At 41.5% G+C, this 17,188-nt stretch overlaps 1 non-coding gene across 1 annotated transcript; it reads right to left on the bottom strand.

The window, feature by feature from the left end:
- Positions 1–11,126: 11,126 nt before the first annotated feature.
- Positions 11,127–11,230, bottom strand: LOC111832229. The gene has a single exon (XR_002835268.1). It is a non-coding gene; the product is annotated as a small nucleolar RNA R71 (small nucleolar RNA).
- Between the last annotated feature and the right edge of the window lie 5,958 nt (positions 11,231–17,188).

Raw genomic sequence — 17,188 nt, 5'->3', positions numbered from 1 at the left:
ATAATTTTCATTTTTTTGTTTCCAGGAAACAGTATTTATCTTATTGAAAAGAGTTCGCAAAATACAATGAAGAAAGCCATGGATGAACAAGAAACAAAAATAAGACACCAAAAGATCACCGACGCTCTTGCTCAATCTTCTCATGTAAACAACCCGGCCCGCCAAGAGAAAGATACGATGTAAGCCTCCCCTCCGTGGTCACACTCTTAAGGCACCAAACAATGCAGCTAAGTTCAGCAGAAATCCTGTTTTGTCGTGGCAAGAAAACATCTCGAGTATGAAACAAAGCCCCTCCATCATGATTTCGTAATAACCAAGCAGCTCCACAGAAACAGAGCTCATTAATCCACGAGCAGTGGACATTACACTTTATAACGCTGACTGCTCGTTTAAACAATCTTTGCAAGGTAGAAGGGCCACGAGGGCCACCATTAATCAGCTCAGAACTCACTATATGTTGTTGCAAACACCATTCCTCATACGTAATAAAAGTAGAGGCAAGTAAGATGTTATGATCTTGGACCTGGCCTGCAAAAATAGCTCCATTTTGTGTTTTTCAATTCTCCCAAAGAATCGAAGGAAGCGCATTCCTTTGCCGAACTGGAAGATCAATCTGATCCATTAATCTGAGAACATGGTCAAGGTTTTCAGCTATACTCAAGGAGAAACTATAATCCGGTAATGGAAGAGATAGTGTGGACCAAACTTGACTAGCTAAGGAGCAACCAAAAAGAACATGAGATATCGTTTCCTCCTCGACTTTATAAACTTGACAGAGCGGATTAACATGAAGGCCATGTTTACGTATACATTGTGCAACTGCCAAGGCGCCAGACAAAGCACGCCACAAGAACATACGAAATTTAGGTTCCGTATTAAGGTCCCAGACTTTAGCCTTAACCCTATTTAAACTTAGCACATCTTCATGTAGTTGTTCAAGCATCTTAGCTTCCCGATTCAAGAACTAATAACCACTCTTTACTGAATAATTTCCATCTGCTGTAAAGGCCCAAATATGCCTATCCTTGAGATGCAATGCAGGTGGAAAGGAGCAGATACGATTCACATCATTAGGTGGAAATAGCGCATGAAGCCGAGGGACATTTCAAGAACCATCAAGAAGAATAAGAGATAAGACTTGAAGCCGCAAATCCATAAAGATCTCCTTGTTGCAGGGCCTTCGAGAAGAGTCATAAAAAATCCATTTGTCCATCCATACATTCGTGTTCTGCCCATACCCAACATACTTCATGACTCCTTTTTCAAGTAATTCTCGACCATGAAGTATGCTACACCACGCATAAGAAGGTCGATACCCCAAGCTATCCTCCAAAAAAGTTTTATTAGCAAAGTAGACAGCCTCATAAACTCATGCCAGTAGCGATGATGGAGTATCAAGGAGCCACCAAGCCTGCTTTGCAAGCAAAGCCTAATTAAAACGGCTAATATCACGAAAGCCAAGTCCACCGCGTTCTTTGGATCGGCAAACTTTCTCCCATGCAACCCAATGCATCTTTTTCGAACCATCATTAGCATTCCACCAGAACTACATCATTGCACTTCATTACATTGATGTTTAGTCAATCTGAAACAAGACATAACATACACGGGAAGAGCCATCGCCCCAGATTTTAATAAAACCTCCTTTCCTCCCAAAGAAAGCATCTTCTCATACCAGCCACTAAGTCTTGATTTCAATCTATCTGTAATGAAGTGTATGAGATCACATTTAGAGCCACTAAAGCATTCAGGAAGACCCAAATACTTACCAGCTTCACCCTCGTGATCAATCCCCAAGAATAAACTCAACACACAACGCATATCCGGATCTAATTTCTTCCCAAAAGTAATTGATGACTTTTGAAAATTAATTTCCTGTCCCGAAGCTTTTCCATAAAGATCATGGCACCGTAAAAATTCAGCACACTCTGGGAGATTTGCTTGACATAAAAACAGACTATCATCTGCAAAAAGTAGATGCTGAATTGACAAACAGGAAGATGACATTTTCATTCCCGTTAACCAACCTTCAACATCTGCTTTATTCAATATTTGAACCAAAGCTTCCGCACACAGGATAAAAAGAAATGGTGACAATGGATCGCCTGATGAAGGCCCCTTTCTGGTTTAATAAAGCAATGGGAAGCACCATTGATAAGCACCGAGTATGAAACCGAACTAACACAGATCATTATCAAGTGTACCCATTTGATATAAAAACCTAACCAAATGAGTAATTCTTTCAAAAAAGACCACTCAATCCGGTCATACGTCTTCGACATGTCTGTCTTGATAGCAATAACATTTTCATCACACCATGAGTTAGTTTGTAAAGCATCTACCATCTTGTGTGCAAGAAGCATGTTGTCTGAAATGAGGCGACCAGACACAAAAGCTCCTTGTGTATATGAAATTATAGTAGGAAGAAATCTATTTAAATGGTTGCAAAGCACTTTGGAGACGATCTTGTACATCACCGAGGCAAAGACTAATTGGCCGAAGATCAACCATCTTTGACGGATTTAACTTTTTAGGAATCAGAAAAATCTGAGTAAAGTTCCAATCCACAAGTAAAGAACCAGAATAAAAAAACTGTTGCACCTACTCAATAACTTGAGGACCAACAATATCCCAGAAAGTTTGATAAAAGTAACTAGACATGCCATTGGCTCCTCGCGTACTATCACCTCTAATACTAAAAGCATCCATTTTAACCCTTGGAAGTAACCCATCTAAAGCCTCTGAAATAGCAGCTGCAATTGTGCTGAAAAAGAGCTTACGGAAATATTGAACACCAATGTCGCCATTAGAACCTTACAAAAATTGTTAAACACCAAACTCATCAAGTAAAGAGAAGGTTCTATTCAGAACTCGGCGTCTTTAAACACTCCTATGAACGAAACGCGTATTCATGTCACATTCACGCAACCACCTCAAGAGAAGGCTATCCCAACAAACATCTTGTTGCCACGGGTTCCCACTTGTTCTCTAATTGGAAGTGCTAAAATGTATTCCTCCTTTAGGCAGCAAGATTAAGGATTCATCGGATTTTAGGAATTTCATGGAGAGATCATGTGATTCCCTATTGATAAGTCTGTATTTCATCGCTTTTTGAGCATGCATTCATCATCTTTTCAGCATCATTCACTTGTTGATTCGCATCATATTGATCCCTTTCTGCATGTTTTACATACTTAGGTAGGTTTTATGCATATCATGCATATCTTGCATACATTGTGCATATTTGGAGTGTTTCAGGTACTTAGGAGACATGCAGAGCGAAGCAGAGGAACAAGCGTTACTCGACATGCAAACGATCGAGTGGGACGATCGGGTGAGCAGCAGACGTATACGATCGAGTGGCAGATCGAGCATAAGGGAAGCGAAGCAGAACTACCTGTCACTCGATGCACTCACTCGAGTGACATTATCGAGCAAAGCAAAGAAGTAGCTGATGGTTTCACAGGTCACTCGACACGATCACTCGAGTGACGCGATCGAGCAAAGCAGAGAAGATGGTCACTCGAGATGCTCACTCGACCAACTTAGTCAAAACAACCTTTGAACCGCTTTTACGTTGTCGTTTTATGTTTTAAGGTTTTCCCAAACATTGTTATAAATAGGCTTCATTTGGATTGCCCAAGGGATCGAGTTGATTTTTATTAGGTTTTTGTTGTTAGCCACCAAACGATCCTGAGAATTGTAATCGTGAATTCTTTGGAGTTATTGATTTTTTTGCAGTTAGTTCTTGAATCATTGTTGTTACTCTTCCTGTCATCTTTATTATTATGCATGATTTGAACGATTCTTGTTTCATGATGTTTAACATGATTTCTGCGTCTGAGTAGTGTTAGGGTTCTTGAGGATGGGATAGATTAGGTGGAGGATGTTAGTTTGCTAGAGTGTTTATGTTAGATTCGTTTTGTTTCCCTTCTGGACTAGAGTTTTATTAGCTAGTTCTTCTCTAATCAATTGGAACTAGGTCATAGACATTTCATACCCGAAAGGTATATGATGAAATGTCTGAACCAACTAGTGCCAGAGATTTACATGCTTAGCCCAAGAGATTGGTTGTCTAAAATGTTTATTGACATTAATGAGCTGTTTCTTTATGCCTGTTTACTGCATGTTTCATCAATGAGAATTGAGATTAGGAAGTGTTGTAAACTTGATAGTTTCTGCCAAGAGATTGGATTGACTAGTATTAGAAGTTCATTGTCTAGGGATTAGAATGTTTGCAGTTTGATAAACACTCGAATTAGATTAGCATACTCCACCTACATCAATAACCTCATCCTCGGGATCTTTTATCCATTTGTGCTTTCTGTTTAATTCTCTTGTTATTTACTTGGTCTGCTTTGTTTTCTTGCCAGTATCAATAATTGTAACGTTTTAGTTTATGCATGGTAGTCTATGTTTTGCAGCTTTACATTTATCGCATGTTTAACATGTTCGCTTAGGATCACTGAAAACCAAAAATCATTTATGCTTGCTTGACTTAATCATTTCTGATATATCTTGATTGCTAGCATCACACCTGATTGGATTGATATCTATTGTACTGCAAAGACATGATAGTACTCTAGGGTAGTTGATAGAAAAATCCTATTATCAATTTGGCGCCGCTGCCGGGGATGACAATGCTCAAACATATACTCAACATCACTCGAGATAGCCAGCTCATCCATCGTCTACTGGCAAGGGTACCTCGTGCCCTGAAACTCATGCTGCTGAAACAGCTTGTAATACTCTCCCGGGGCTAACCACTTCTCTATCTTCTTCTTCTGCACTGACTTGCGAGCTGGGACAGGTGGATGCTCTTCAAGCTCATAATCACTATCATCATCCCGCAGCTCCATTGGTTTCTTACCCGAAGACTTAGCTCTGCTTCTTGCCTGAGAAGGACCAACACCAGACGCTCTCTCATATGCAGCTTTTTTCTTCTCCATATAGACCTTGGACATAGACTGAGGAGATGCACGCTCTGTTGGTTTACAATCATACTTCTCACGCATTTCATGCAACAAATCTCTTGACATTGTGAAACTGAAACAATGAGCAAATGCAAAAGAAATGAGTGGAGATACAAACGCTTATCACTTTCGGTCGAGTGAGCAAATGAGTGCACGGTTGAGTGAACATGTTATGAGTGTAGATCGAGTGAGTGCACAGCGAGTGGTGGTGAAGAGCCGACGGTCGAGTGAGGCGCGGAGGAGATGAAAATGTTGGGAGCTTCAACCGAGTGGAAGTGCGGGTGAGAGTGGGAATCGCTTGAATAGAGTCCAAGCGAGACTTTTCAGTGGGGAGTGAGTCGAGTAAGAGCCGCGAGAGGTGACAATGGTCGAGTAGCTCCGGTGAAGACAAAGTGGGTCGAGTTCTTGTTGGTTGGGAGAGCAGCTCGAGTGAGTTGGTACACGGTCGAGTGGATGGAGTCCCGATCGAGTGAGAGTAGTGAATGAGGTCGAGTGAGAAGATGAGGTTACTCGAGTGAGAACCGTGTAGGCATCCGGTGGTCAAGTAGCAGCACGCGCGTGAGCTGGAGCTTGTTTAGCCTGTCGAGTAAAGATATCGGTGGTCGAGTATCTTCTCCGTCGGATGAGCTGGCTATCTCGAGTGATGTCGAGTATATTTTCGAGCATTGTCATCTCAGCACCCTCATGACTAGTCCGCGAAATGCATACCGAGAGGAGACAATTCTGTTCCTCTGTACGCTGGCCATACATCTCTATAAGGATGATCCGGACATAGAGTCAGATGGAGGATTGGGATACATCACTTTCACTATCCATGATCACGAGTATGTCCTGACCATCAGAGAGTTGGAAGGTTTGTTTGGGTTCCCTAATGGAACAGGGACTGGGCAAAGGATTGATAGAGATGAATTGTTGGCTCTTTGGGAAACGATTGGGAATGAGAAGAAGTTTGCTTCATCTAGCACCAAGAGCAACCACATCAGAAGTCCAGTTATCCGCTACGTCCATCGGTCAATTGCAAATGTGTTCTTCGCGAGGGAGACAACAGGGACACAGATCAACGGGGAGCTGGAGTTGATTGATCTTGCACTCAAAGATCTCCTGTTAACAGTAGTAGATGGGACACTACTGCGAGGTGATACGACTGATACATCCCCCTCGTTCACTCTGTTGCACCAGCTACTAAGTTACAGAACTTGGGTAGTGAAGCTGAGCAGCTGCAGAACTCAAGGAGTTATGTGTATGGGAGGGTTGGTGACAGTCATCTTAAAAGCTTGTAGCGTCCCGATGAGTTCAGAGCCTATTGCACCGAGATTCATCGACATTCAGAATTGGAGGCAAGCTCAATGGTTGCATCGGGAGAAACGAAACGGGTTATATATGTACTACTTCACTCACCCCGTACATGGTGACGTGCGATTTTTGCTTCCTTGTATTGCTTTCACTAGGATACTCGAAGGAATCAACATTGAGTTTAATCCCCCTGCAGAGGCTCTCTACACGACAGATGGTGAGGAAGCGATGGAGGTATCTGAGAAAGAGGATGATGAGATGGAAGAAGATTCAGATGAGTATAGACCAGAGAGGTACCACTTCAAGGACTACACAGCGCCTAGACAAGGCAAGAGTTTGGTGGAAGCTCACAAGCGTATCAGTACACTTCAGAAGTGTAACATGCTGCAAGACAAGGCATTAAAATCTATAAAGTCGAAAATGAAGAGCTTCATGAGTATGTTTAGTTGCGCCTCCACCACCACAGCTTTTGCATACACTACTCCGCAGGATGATAGACCAGTGCAGCGTCGTTTGTCCACGAGTGATGTCCCAGCACGTTACAGAACTCCTTCTCCATCACGTCATTCCGCTTATGAGTATAGAGAGCATAATGTTTCTTCTTCTCCTCTGAGACAGTCCTCCCCTGAGCTTAGGGCTAGCAAGAAGCAGGAGAAAAGGAAAAAGAAGAAGGCAGCGAGACGGAAGGCAAAATCTAGTTCATCACACTTGTTAGAGGAGCATCACGTTGAGGATCTGACCATGGATCAAGCTGAGGATCACATTGAAGACCTGACTATTGATCCATGTGCGTATCATTTCCAAGACCTCACTGCGAATCCTGTCGAGCAGAACGTTGAGCATCCTATAGAGGCTCCTCATGCGCAGCCTGCACCAGGTGCTTATACAAGCGAGTCCATGACTCAATACCTGGATTGGTATTTTCAGTAAGGTACCACTCTAAACCTTCATCTGTATATACCATTGCATTTTCATACTTTTGTTTGTTTGATTCTCAAACCAACTCTCAAATTTTTATTACACAAGAGACTGTGTAATTTAAGTTTGGGGGAGGGTTTGGGATGACATTTGATGTTGTGTTCTCTTTTCTTATTTTGAATTTTTAGCATATAATTTGCATTCATATATGTGCATTGAAAACCCCTAAAAATTTGAAAAATTTTCAGAAAAAATCTTTAAAAACATAGTGATCATTTAGCTTGCATTTGCATATTAGGATTGAGTCTAGATTGTTTCATGTAGGACTGTTGCATTAGCATAGGGGGCGATGATGAGTTACACATTGTTGATTTGCTATGATTCACTAGTTGAGATCAATGCCCTGATTGTTAGCTTTTTGATGCATGATGATTGAACTTGAAGTAAGTCTGAAACAAACTTGGAATTCATGAAGAGCATTTTTGAACTTGGTTGAAACATGTTGTGATATGATCTCATTGCTTACCCTATAAGAACTTAATCTTGACTTGCAAATATCTGGTTGTGTTTTGCTTGCATGCTCATGGTCACCATATACATATTTGGATCATCTTCCTCCTTTCACCACTCTTGTTGATCCAAGTATCTGATCTTTCTTTTGATCATTTTGCCACACCCACAGCCTATCCTTTTCTTTCAAGCCAATTGATAATTTTTGAGTGGTATGTCTTTTACCGGATTATGCTTGGGGAGAACGTGTTAGGTATGAGCCGACAGGATTAAAATCTTGAGTAATTCTGATTTTCACTTTCAAATCAGATAGGACTAGGTCGGGATTCTTACTTGGGTTTGGGATTGGAATGATTGTGGAAAGAAAGAAGAGAAACAGAAAAAGTTGTGTACTTAGGAGGAGAATGTTTTCTGGAAGTTTATACTCTAGTGATTGATTTTTGTGGGGTTAGCATGATATACAGAGAATGGTTCTGGGATGTTAAGAAAGAGAAAAAGTTTTGATGTCTTATAACGTAAGAAGAAAACAGAACCATAGTTAAGAAGAAATCCCCTATCCACTAGTATTGATAAGAAACTTCTTCTAAGGCAAAAAGAAAAAAAAATGGGATTGATGTTGAAGGGTAAACATAGGTATCATCCGGGTTTAGATGATTAGGAGTAAGCATTTGGGAACCATTGGGTAGTCAAGGTTTTATTCCTGTATGCATTGGTTGGTCCTTACCTTTAGCATTCTCCCTAAAGCTCAATCCATTCATTGAGAGATCCTTGTCCTGAAATTGTTTAAACCCTCATGATTCACAAAACCTTTTTCTGCCTAGCCAAGTTAGTTTGTTAAGCCTTGCACAACCAGATTCATATACTTGAATAATGAGTGTTAAAAGGAATGAATGATTTGAATGCATGTGTAGATCAAGGGATAGAATCAGTTTCGGATTTGATGAGTTTGTCTAAAGTCGTTAAGTAAATTTCTCTCAGCATGCATCAAAGACTTAGCAACCAGGACATTGATTTTAACTACTCTATCTTGCAAGTTACAGGTTCTGAGACCCCAATTTCAAACCTCTCTTCCACTTTGTTTATTTTTGCTTTGCTTGAGGGCAAGCAAAGACTAAGTTTGGAGGAGTTGATAAGTCTGTATTTCATCGCTTTTTGAGCATGCATTCATCATCTTTTCAGCATCATTCACTTGTTGATTCGCATCATATTGATCCCTTTCTACATGTTTTACATACTTAGGTAGGCTTTATGCATATCATGCATATCTTGCATACATTGTGCATATTTGGAGTGTTTCAGGTACTTAGGAGACATGCAGAGCGAAGCAGAGGAACAAGCGTCACTCGACATGCACACGATCGAGTGGGACGATCGAGTGAGAAGCAAGGATGCGTTGCAGTTACATCGACGATCGAGTGAGCAGCAGATGTATACGATCGAGTAACTGATCGAGCAGAAGGGAAGCGAAGCAGAACCACCTGTCACTCGATGCACTCACTCGAGTGACATGATCGATCAAAGCAAAGAAGTAGCTGATGGTTTCACATGTCACTCAACACGATCACTCGAGGAACACGGCCGAGTATGAAATGATGCAGAGAAGAAATTAAGTGTTACTCGACACGCTCACTCGACCGACGTGACCATTACAACTTTTAAACCGCTTTTACGTTGTCGTTTTATGTTTTAAGGTTTTCCCAAACATTGTTATAAATAGGTCTCATTTGGATTGCCCAAGGGATCGAGTTTTTATTAGGTTTTTGTTGTTAGCCACCAAACGATCCTGAGAATTGTAATCGAGATTTCTTTTGAGTTATTGATACTTTGCAGTTAGTTCTTGAATCATTGTTGTTACTCTTCCTGTCATCTTTATTATTATGCATGTTTTGAACGATTCTTGTTTCATGATGTTTAACATGATTTCTGCGTCCGAGTAGTGTTAGGGTTCTTGAGGATGGGATAGATTAGGTAGAGGATGTTAGTTTGCTAGAGTGTTTATGTTAGATTCGTTTTGTTTCCCTTCTGGACTAGAGTTTTATTAGCTAGTTCTTCTCTGATCAATTGGAACTGGGTCATAGACATTTCATACCCGAAAGGTATATGATGAAATGTCTAAACCAACTAGTGCCAGAGATTTACATGCTTAGCCCAAGAGATTGGTTATCTAAGATGTTTATTGACATTAATGAGCTGTTTCTTTATGCATGTTTGCTGCATGTTTCATCAATGAGAATTGAGAGTAGCAAGTGTTGTAAACTTGATAGTTTCTGCCGAGAGATTGGATTGACTAGTATTAGAAGTTCATTGTATAGGGATTAGAATGTTTGCAGTTTGATAAACACTCGAAGTGGATTAGCATACTCCACCTACATTAATAACCTCATCCTCGGGATCTTCTATCCATTTGTGCTTTCTGTTTAATTCTCTTGTTATTTACTTGGTCTGCTTTGTTTTCTTGCCAGTATAATTAATCGTTACGTTTTAGTTTATGCATGGTAGTCTATGTTTTACAACCTTACATTTATCGCATGTTTAATATGTTTGCTTAGGATCACTGAAAACCAAAAGATCATTTATACTTGCTTAACTTAATCATTTCTGATATATCTTGATTGCTAGCATCACACCTGATTGGATTGATACCTATTGTACTGCAATGACATGATAGTACTCTAGGGTAATTGATAGAAAAATCCTAGTATCAATTTGGCGCCGCTGCCATTTGGGTGTTTGTGTGTTACATTTGAGATTTCAGACTTGTTAAGATCAAGTTTTTACTCAACATTCACTACAGTTACTCACTCTGTTCGTTCTGTTTGTCTACTGATTCAGGTACAACTCTTGCTCAACTGCTCCTCCTCGACTGACACACTCAACCGATAAGAGAGATAAGCTGATTTGAGTTGTATGCACACACGGTCGCAAGGCACAGAGAACTTGTTCCAGCCCTCCGACCGTATTGATCGCTTGGTACCTGCATCACGACAGCAACGCAACAGAGTTACACCACCCCAAGTGGAGATGGAAAACATTCAACCACCACCCCCACCCCCACCACGGGCACCTACACGGATTGGAGCTGGTGATGCTTCACGCAACCATACCCATCATCAGGGTATAGTGCCTCCAGCCGTGGCGAACAACAACTTTGAGATCAAGAGTGGTCTGATCTCCATGATCCAGCAGAATAAATTTCATGGTCTGCCTATGGAAGACTCCCTGGATCACCTTGATGAGTTTGATCGTCTATATAGTGTCACCAAGATCAATGGGGTCAGTGAGGACGGTTTCAAGCTACGTCTCTTTCCATTCTCTTTGGGTGACAAAGCTCATCAATGGGAGAAAACTCTTCCTCCAGGATCTATCACTTCCTGGGATCAATGCAAGCAGTCGTTTCTTGCCAAGTTTTTCTCTAACTCTAGAACTGCACGTCTGCGCAATGAGATCTCTGGGTTCACTTAGAAGAATGGAGAAACGCTTTGTGAAGCCTGGGAACGCTTCAAAAGTTATCAGTCTCAGTGCCCCCACCATGGCTTCACCAAAGAGTCTCTCCTCAGTACTCTTTACCGGGGTGTTCTCCCAAAGATCCGGATGTTGCTTGACACTGCTAGCAATGGCAACTTTCTGAACAAGGACGTCGACGAAGGTTGGGAGCTTGTTGAGAACCTATCCCAATCTGATGGCAACTACAATGAAGATTATGATAGAACCATCAGGGAAAGCACAGATCTTGATGAGAAGAACAAGAAGGAGATGAAGGCTGTGAATGACAAGTTGGATAAGCTATTGATGAGCCAGCAGAGGAACATCCATTACGTCTCTGAAGACGATTCTTTCCAGATTATGAATGGGGAGGGAGAAAATCCGAGAAGATAAGCTATGTCCAGAACCAAGGTGGATACAATAAGGGATACAATCCTTATAAGCAGAATCCAAATCTGTCCTATCGGAGCACCAATGTTGCAAACCCCCAGGATGAGGTTTATCCACCTCTACAACAGCAGCAGCAGGGGCAGAACAAACCATTTGTGCCCTACAACCAAGGTTATGTGCCCAAACAACAATTTCAGCAAGGTTACAAACCTCCAGCAGGACCACCACCAGGATTCCAACCTCAACACGCTCCTCCTCCTCAGACACCAGATCAGGACATGAAAAACATGTTTCAGCAACTCCTACAGGGACAAGCAAGTGGCTCCATGGACAATGCTAAGAAGTTTGCTGAGCTGACTCAGAGATTGGACTGCTCATACAATGATCTGAACATGAAGATTGAGACTCTGAATTCCAAGATCAAGTATATTGAGGGCAAAACTGCTTCTACTTCTGCCCCAAAGCCGGGCCAACTTCTAGGAAAAGCTGTTCAGAATCCTAATGAGTTTGCTCATGCCATCACGCTGAGGAGCGGTAAAAACTTGCCTCCCAGACAAGGACCTGTTGTAGTCACTGAGGACAGTGAATACTTGCAAGGGGATGATGTATGTCATAATGAAGATCCGGGTGTTCCTTTGGAAGAATCAGAAGTCATACCTGAAGAAGCTCCCCAACCTGCTGAGAAACATGCTGAAACACCTGCAGCATCCAAGGATAAGCCTGCGAGATACGTTCCCCCACCATACAAACCACCTCTACCATTTCCAGGACGATTCAAAAAACAGCAAGCTGAGAAGTATAAGGCTTTATTTAAAAAGCAAGTGAGAGAGATTGAGTTGAGAATGCCATTGCTGGATGCATTCGCACTTGTCCCTCCTTATCAGAACTTCCTCAAAGATTTGGTTATGCAGAGAACAAAAGAAGTCCAGGGCATGGTGATATTGAGTCATGAATGCAGTGCCATTATCCAGAAGAAGATCACTCCCTTGAAGCTTAAGGATCCTGGATCCTTCACTGTACCCTGCTCACTAGGCCCCCTATCTTTCAGCAGATGCTTATGTGATCTTGGAGCTTCTGTGAGTCTTATGCCATTGTCTGTGGCTAAGCGTTTAGGATTCACAAGATACAAGGCATGCAACATATCTCTCATTCTAGCTGACAGATCAGTGAGGCTCCCACATGTACTCTTGGAAGACCTGCCAATAAGAATTGGTATTGTTGAAGTTCCCACAGAGCCTAAAGATCCTCTAATTCTTGGAAGACCATTCCTAGCCACTGCTGGAGCTATCATTGATGTTAAAAAGGGGAAGATAGACTTATGCTTGAGAAAAGATTTCAAGATGACATTTGACATCAAGGAGTCTATGAAGAAACCAACAATCAATGGCAAGGTGTTCTAGATAGAGGAGATGGATCAGCTAGCTGATGAGCTTTTAGAAGAACTTGCTGAGGAGGATCATCTCAAGACAGCTTTGACAAAGAATGGATCAGATGGATTTCTTCATGCTGAGACAAAGGTCTACGAAACGTTACTGGATACCTACAAGGCAATTGATGATTCTGAACGTTTTGAAGAATTGGACGAGTATGTCAAGGAGGTATGCTCTGTAGAGGAAGAAGTCAGTGGAAGCCCGATCACTTACCCTGCTGTTGACCCTGTCAATGCGGCTAATGATGACTGGTCAGAGTTAAAAGCTCCCAAGGTTGAGCTCAAACCGCTACCCTCAGGACTGAGGTATGTATTCCTTGGATCCAACTCTACTTATCCTGTCATTGTGAATGCTAGCTTGAGTAATGAGGAATTAGAATTGCTAGTCACTGAGCTTAGAAAATATAGAAGGGATATAGGTTATTCCTTAGATGATATCAAGGGGATCTCACCTATTCTCTGCATGCATAGGATCAATCTGGAAAATGAATCATACTCTAGTATTGAACCTTAAAGGAGATTGAATCCAAACCTTAAGAAAGTTGTGAAAAAAAGAAATTCTTAAACTGTTGAATGCTGGGGTTATCTATCCTATTACTGATAGTACTTGGGTATCCCCAGTACATTGCATACCCAAGAAAGGGGGAATTACAATGATAAAAAATGAAAAAGATGAATTGATCCCCACTAGGACTATTACTGGCCATAGGATGTGCATTGATTACAGAAAACTGAATGTTGCATCTAGGAAATATCATTTTTCTTTTCCTTTCATTGATCAAATGTTAGAACGATTAGCCAATCATCCCTACTACTGTTTCCTTGATGGGTATAGCGGATTTTTCCAAATTCCTATCCACCCAAATGATCAGGAAAAGACTACTTTCACTTGTCCCTATGGCACATTTGCCTACAGACGCATGCCTTTTGGTTTGTGTAATGCACCTGCAACATTTCAGAGGTGTATGACCTCTATATTCTCGTATTTAATAGAGGAGATGGTGGAGGTATTCATGGATGATTTTTCCGTGTACGGCTCCTCCTTCTCCTCATGTTTGTTGAATCTCTGCAGGGTATTAGCAAGATGTGAGGAGACAAGCCTAGTGCTCAACTGGAAGAAGTGCCACTTCATGGTGAACGAAGGGATAGTGTTGGGACACAAGGTATCAGAGAAAGGGATTGAGGTTGATAAGGCAAAGATTGAGGTCATGGTACAGTTGCAACCTCCAAAGTCAGTCAAGGATATAAGGAGTTTCCTTGGGCATGCTGGGTTTTACAGAAGATTCATCAAGGACCTCAAAGATTGCACGACCCCTTACAAGACTGTTGTGCAAGGAGGTCGAGTTTGTTGTTGATAAGAGCTGTCTGGAAGCTTTCAACAAGATCAAGGAAGCGTTAGTCTCAGCACCAATAGTCCAAGCTCCAGACTGGGATCATCCTTTTGAGATAATGTGGGATGCCTCAGATTATGCAGTAGGGGCAGTGTTGGAGACAACAGGGACACTGATCAACGGGGAGCTGGAGATGATTGATCTTGCACTCAAAGATCTCCTGTTAACAGCAGTAGATGGGACACTACTGCGAGGTGATACGACTGATACATCCCCCTCGTTCACTCTGTTGCACCAGCTACTCAGTTACAGAACTTGGGTAGTGAAGCTGAGCAGCTGCAGAACTCATGGAGTTATGTGTATGGGAGGGTTGGTGACAGTCATCTTAGAAGCTTGTAGCGTCCCGCTAAGTTCAGAGCCTATTGCCCCGAGATTCATCGACATTCAGAATTTGAGGCAAGCTCAATGGTTGCATTGGGAGAAACGCAACGGGTTATATATGTACTACTTCACTCACCGTGTGCATGGTGACGTGCGATTCTTGCTTCCTTGTATTGCTTTCACTAGGATACTCGAAGGAAGCAATATTGAGTTTACTCCCCCTGCAGAGGCTCTCTACACGATAGATGGTGAGGATCTGAGAAAGAGGATGATGAGATGGAAGAAGATTCAGATGAGTACAGACCAGAGAGGTACCACTTCAAGGACTATACAGCGCCTAGACAAGGCAAGAGTTTGGTGGAAGCTCACAAGCGTATCAGTACGCTTCAGAAGTGGAACATGCTGCAAGACAAGGCAATAAAATCTATGAAGTCGAAGATGAAGAGCTTCATGAGTAAGTTTAGCTGCGCCTCCACCACCACAGCTTTTGCAGACACTACTCCGCAGGATGCTAGACCAGTGCAGCGTCGTTTGTCCACGAGTGATGTCCCAGCACGCTACAAAACTCCTTCTCCATCACGTCATTCCGCTTATGAGTATAGAGAGCATAATGTTTCTTCTTCTCCTCTGAGACAGTTCTCCCCTGAGCTTAGGGCTAGCAAAAAGAAGGAGAAACGGAAAAAGAAGAAGGCAGCGAGACGGAAGGCAAAAGCCAGTTCATCACACTTGTCAGAGGAGCATCATGTTGAGGATCTGACCATGGATCAAGCTGAGGATCACATTGAGGACCTGACTGTTGACCCAGGTGCGTATCATTTTCAAGACCTCACTGCAGATCCTGTCGAGCAGAACGTTGAGCAACCGGCTCCTCCTGTCCCGCCTGCACCAGGTGCTTATACAAGCGAGTCCATGACTCAATACCTGTATTGCTATTTTCAGTAAGGTACCACTCCAAACCTTCATCTGTATATACCATTGCATTTTCATACTTTTGTTTGTTTGATTCTCACACCAACTCTCAAATTTTTATTACACAAGAGACTGTGTAATTTAAGTTTGGGGGAGGGTTTGGGATGACATTTGATGTTGTGTTCTCTTTTCTTATTTTGAATTTTTAGTTTGGGGGAGGGTTTGGGATGACAATTGATGTTGAAAACCTTTAAACAGAGTGATCATGTAGCTTGTATTTGCATATTAGGATTGAGTTTAGATTGTTTCATGTAGGACTGTTGCATTAGCATAGAGGGCGATGATGAGTTACACCTTGTTGATTTGCTATGATTCACTAGTTGAGATCAATGCCCTGTTTGTTAGCTTTTTGATGCATGATGATTGAACTTGAAGTAAGTCTGAAACAAACTTGGAATTCATGAAGAGCATTCTTGAACTTGGTTGAAACATGTTGTGATATGATCTCATTCCTTACCCTATAAGAACTTAATCTTGACTTGCAAATATCTGGTTGTGTTTTGCTTGCATGCTCATGGTCACCATATACATATTTGGATCATCTTCCTCCTTTCACCACTCTTGTTGATCCAAGTAGCTGATCTTTCTTTTGATCAGTTTGCCATACCCACAGCCTATCCTTTTCTTTCAAGCCAATTGATAATTTTTGAGTGATAGATCTTTTACCGGATTATGCTTGGGGAGAACGTGTTAGGTATGAGCCGACAGGATTAAAATCTTGAGTAGTTCTGATTTTCACTTTCAAATCAGATAGGACTAGGTCGGGATTCTTACTTGGGTTTGGGATTGGAATGATTGTGGAAAGAAAGAAGAGAAACAGAAAAAGTTGTGTCCTTATGAGGAGAATGTTTTCTGGAAGTTAATACTCTAGTGATTGATTTTTGTGGTGTTAGCATGATATACAGAGAATGGTTCTGGGATGTTAAGAAAGACAAAAACGTTTTTATGTCTTATAACGTAAGAAGAAAACAGAACCATAGTTAAGAAGAAATCTCCTATCCACTAGTGTAGATAAGAAACTTCTCCTAAGGAAAAAAGAAAAAGAAAAAAATGGGATTGATGTTGAAGGGTAGACATAGGGATCATCCGGGTTTAGATGATTAGGAGTAAGCACTTGGAAACCATTGGGTAGTCAAGGTTTTATTCCTGTATGCATTTTTTGGTCATTACCTTTAGCATTCTCCCTAAATCTCAATCAATTCATTGAGAGATCCTTGTCCTGAAATTGTTTAAACCCTCATGATTCTCAAAACCTTTTTCTGCCTACTCGAAGTAGATTAGCATACTCCACCTACATCAATAACCTCATACTCGGGATCTTCTATCCATTTGTGCTTTCTGTTTAATTCTCTTGTTATTTACTTGGTCTGCTTTGTTTTCTTGCCAGTATCAATAATCGTTACATTTTAGTTTATGCATGGTAGTCTATGTTTTACAGCCTTACATTTATCGCATGTTTAACATGTTTGCTTATGATCACTGAAAACCAAAAGATCATTTATACTTGCTTG

Source organism: Capsella rubella, unplaced genomic scaffold, assembly GCF_000375325.1.
Source record: "Capsella rubella cultivar Monte Gargano unplaced genomic scaffold, Caprub1_0 scaffold_2, whole genome shotgun sequence".
NCBI lineage: Eukaryota > Viridiplantae > Streptophyta > Magnoliopsida > Brassicales > Brassicaceae > Capsella > Capsella rubella.
Note: the sequence above shows the minus strand (reverse complement) of the source record. Positions and strands in the feature narration are given on the sequence as shown.